Here is a 5008-nt window from a genome sequence, read left to right as displayed (position 1 = left end):
GAAAAGAGGTTGGCCTTTGTAAAATGAAGTGAAAGTGACTGTGACTTCTGATGCTAGAGCAAAACCAAACCAAACAACATAGCGTCTGCCTGGTTCTCAGTCTCTTGAGGCTCTTGCTTTTTGGGTCCAGCCTCCATGCTGCGAGGAAGCCCAGGCGTGTGCCGGGCCCTGGGTAGGTGTTCAGGCAGATAGCCCCACCTGAGGACATAGCCACCAGCCAGTGTCAGCCACCAAACAGGTGAGTGAGAAGGTCATCCAGATGACTTCAGCTTCAACACTCTATGACAGTAACTGCATGAGAGCCTCTCATGGAACACTGCCTGGTTGAACACAGCCCACATTCAGAATTGTGAAAGGTAATAGTCAAATGATTTTTGTGGTTTTACTCCACTACATTTCTGTTGGCTTGCTATGCAGGTAGAGATCACTGGACCAGTATGACATTTGAGTTTTATTAAACTCAATCTGCATGTTTCTGGTTCCACTTGGCAAATATTCAGAATGTCCCTGTGCTCATTTTCTTGTCTCTCTTTTCTGAAGACTGAGATAGCAGTTCGACTTCACATATGCACTGAAAGCAACGTCAAATATGGTAGAAAGTAGGGAAGGGCAAAGGAGACGGACACTAGCTTGCCTGCACCAAAATGTACCTGGCCCTTGCTCAGGCACACCCTAAGCTTGCGAAGGTCTACATGGAGGTCCAGACATCGTTAGAAAGGGGATCGTAAGTTCAGGCACAGAATCCCCCTTCTCCCTGGTGGTTGCTCTGTACTGCGCACACTGGAGACATTCAGTATATCACTGAATCTCCTGTTCAGCCTAAAGAGCTAAGTAGGGAATAGGGTCACTTCCTAAGTCAGCACCCCATTCTACCACATGTGAAATGGAGGCTCAACATCAACAATTCTGTTCACACTTTTGTTGTCATTTTTCCTTTGTAAAGACTTTGTAACTTGAGCATAGTTTTAGGTCATTTCATATTGGCTTATGACAGAGATCTGAGTACTAACTCATTTCTAAAGCAGGAGTCTCGAAGCACGTGTGTACGATATGTGTTTTGGATGAAAGGAAAATAAGTACCCCTCCCCCCCTTACTGCTGGTACATAATGAAAGGTGTTTTAGAAATTCATCATAATTTAAACTGTGATCATCAGTGTAAAAGAAATAGTAAATAAAAACATTTTGAAGTTGACATCTCATATGTAGAAAAACATATTAAAATGAAAGCCACAGAAATAAGACCACTGAACTTCACTGCTTTGAGAGCACATTATGAGAAAGTGAAGGGTTACAAAGTTGATCCTTGGGATTATAGAATTGCTACTTTCACTGGTCTGGTCCAGCTGATTGAAATGTATAACAATATCAAATGTGTTGTTTATAATAAGAGTAAGCATAAGGGTCAGGAGCTAACCCAGTAGCCTTTATTGAATGCCAGGCTCTGTGTTGGTTCAGGTAAGATCTCCCGATTAAGAGAAGTGCCTTGGACGGTTAGTGGGGAGGTCAGTGGTGTAGTGAGTGTTAGGATGGGTGTGTGCATAGGGGCTATTCTAACAAGGAAACACTCAGGCAGGGACAAACCTCATAAAGGTAAATTTCTATGAATGGTACTATGCAACTGAATTGGCTCACTTAGGACAATAGATCTTCATTTGACAATGATAACGACAAGAATTATATACAGTTATGCATACATTGTCAGCTATAATAAACAAAAGGAAAAACAGGAAGATACATTATTTAAGGCTCTGTCCTCCTCCAGGAAGAGGTGATGTTTGAGATGATTCAGCCTCTGATTACTTGTCACCAATAATATTTAATATTTCATAAAAGCTGTAATTTAATAGGGGCGGTCATTTATTGGATTTTACTATATGCCAGGCAATATTTAGAAAAATTAACCCATTTAATTGGCACAATAAATCATGAGGCAGCTTCTATTATACCTATAGTTCAAATGGGGAAACTGAGGCACAAATCACTTAAACAACTTCTCTGAGGCTACACACATGAAAATATGGTAGAGCTAGGAGTTAAAGCCAGGGAAACTCTTTTCTTAACCTCTAGGTCACATGTGTACTGCTTTTCAAGTTCATTTTGGATTTATGTCCTTATGGGTTCCATGTCTCTCTGCCTCTTCTGGGATGTCAGCGTCTTGCTTTGAGATCCTTCTTTGTAACCCTAGGAGTTCCTTTCCTTTTGACTTTTCGACTGCTCTAAGTACAGTCTTTATTTAAGGAGTCTTTATCAGTGATGTCTGTGGGAGGGTTTTCTTCCTTTTAATATAGTCTGCCAAATAATGAGTGCTTGCTAAATTTGCTAACAATAATGTGTGTGGGGCCTGCTGCGCTCTGACCTCCCAGCCTGATTGGAGTCCTGTGGGTGTGTTTCAGCAGTTCTGTGGGTGTGTTTCAGCTCTCAGATGGAGACCCTGTCCCAGCAGGGCCCATTCTGTGTGTTCTCTGGCGACAGGAGGGCATTGGAAGCTAGTTTTGGTGGGAAGAGAAAATTCCTGTTAGGAACTTGAGTTAAAAATAGAATCCAGCCATTGTACAGGATCTGGTCCTTGCCCTCGGATATCACTGTGCCACACAGGGTTACTCGATAGCCAACCACCCAGACGCAAGCGGGGCCCCTGCAGAGCAGACCCCTGAGGAGCCCCGTGTGTGCCCACAGATCCTTCCCTTAGCTGTGGTCACAGAGCTGTGTCTTCCCTCTTCTTTCTCGTGTGCTCCCGTATCCATTGGTCTGTTCTCTACCTGCAAAGTTGCTTAGAAAGCCCCCACCCACCTGAAAATGCCCATGTTCAGGCCACATTGCTGTCTCTCAATGTTCCACGACTCTTGTCATCGACGCCCGCAGAGTGCTGGGTTCTCTTCGGAGGTACAAGGAAGGCTCTCCTCTCCCTTCGACACTCATCTCATCTGCACCTTCCTTGTGTCTTTATTGAAGGGCTTTAAAAATCTACACATTTCAGAACTTAATACTTGTCGAGCTCTGTACAGAAGGAAGAGATAATAGAGCCTCTGCCCATTCTCTCTTTTCTTTTTCTGCCTTTTCCTTTTCTTTTCGTCCTCAGTTATGAAACACAAACTCCCAGGCATACGAGCAGAGGTGAAAAGGTGCTGGGGGGCTGCTGGAAGAGGGGCTGTAATCCAATCTGACCAGCATCTCGCCAGCATGTCTGGTTACATCATTCTGTATTTCCCCAGAAAAAGTAGCTGGAAGAAGTTTATAACCATTTTACTTCATGCCCAGTATCATATGGACTATGTCAAGAGATGACAAAGGATCCCAAGAGTAAAATGAATGAGGGAAAGACAGGAAGATATGGGTCTTTATTTATGACCTTCTGTAGTCAACGGTGTTGGTGATGATTCTCGAAAAATGGCTGAAATTTAGCTAGATATGGGACTAATAAATAAACACAAAGAAATATGCTTTTCCTTCTTTTCTCCTCTCATTTCTCTTTCTTTCCATCTTTTTATTTACTCATTTTTACTACTAAAGTAAAAGCTTAATAATCACACTAGAGATAACAATATAAAGTAATACTATCCAAGACACAAAGTTTTTCCCTTTTGTACAAAAACCCAACACTTGTAGCATCTTCACCAAAGTTCCAAGTATTACTAGTAATTTATTTTAAAAATTGCTTTAAGTCAAATCAAATGAACAGTTTAGAAAAAAAATCGTATTGTGGTGGTGTTTCTATTTTTGCTATACTCTTTATGCTGAAAGATTTAAAACCAACAGAAAAGGTGAAGGAATAATGCGAAGATCACCCATATCGCATCCTTTGCCTGGACCCATTTGCTAGCTTTCAGCCACATTTTCTTGTTCTCTATCCAGATACACACACAAATGCACATGTACACACGTGTGTGTATCTGTATATGATTGATTTATATAATATTTATGAACCATTTCTAAGTAATTTTCAGACCTCTTGAGTCTTCACTTCTCTATACTTCTGCATATATCTGCTAAAGGCATTTTCCTACCTACTGCTATCACTCTCCAGCAATTTCATACCACTACGATACTATCAAAAGCGAGGTCCCTTTCTACTTAAATGTCTTCAAGTGTCCCAGCAATGTTTTCTTTTTTCCCTACTTAATCCAGTTACACATTTCATGTAGTTGCCATCTCTCTCTTCCTTCACGAATCCAAAATAGTCCCCACCTTCTCTAGCCTTTAATGACACTGCAAAGTTCGGTGAGTCCAGGCCAGCTGGTTTGAAAACTGCTCCAGATTCAGATTGTGATTAGAGTCACAACTGGAACAGAACACAGGTGATATGCTGGTCTGTGGAGGTTGCATTTTAAGCCAGGTGATTTTTTTTTTTTTTTGTGGTACATGCCTCTAGCAGGAACCGAACCAGGGACTCTCTGGTCTGCAGGCCGACACTCAACCACTGAGCCAAACTGGCCAGGGCTAAGCCAGGGATTTTGATGCAGCTTCTGTGTCTTTGGCATTGAAATGATATGACCAAAAGCCCCAAATTCTTCCTTAAAGAATTATTCCTCAAAGTATAAGCAGAAAATAATAGGAGATAATGCCTTTTATGCTAACTTACAATGTAGGGCAATCAAATAACTAACCCCTCAAGCTCAGAGAGAGTCCGGGAGAGTAAAACTAGCATAATTTGGAAGAGGTGACTTACAGTCCATATTAATTCTGCTCACACTTAGTAATTATTTCATCTTGGATAACTTGTTTTGGTCCAATTTTCCCCTCTGTGTGCAGTGGGGTCATCTCTACTCTTCCTATTCTGTGGGATTATCATAAGGTCTAACGAGATAAATATGTGAAAGTGCTTCATGGACTTGAAAGCATCATACAGTGTAAGTGCGTGCAACTCTGTCTTTATGCCCATATGATGAAAAACATCTCCGAAAAGAACCTTTGATGTCCTGGTAGTTGATCAGGAGTACACTTTCTGTCCAGAGGACCATGCAAACATTTCTTCTTCTTTATTTCTGGCTGCTTCGCAATCAAAGAGTT

This window comes from Molossus molossus, unplaced genomic scaffold (genome assembly GCF_014108415.1).
Source record: "Molossus molossus isolate mMolMol1 unplaced genomic scaffold, mMolMol1.p scaffold_m16_p_14, whole genome shotgun sequence".
Classification (NCBI taxonomy): domain Eukaryota; kingdom Metazoa; phylum Chordata; class Mammalia; order Chiroptera; family Molossidae; genus Molossus; species Molossus molossus.
This window is presented reverse-complemented; position numbering follows the sequence as displayed.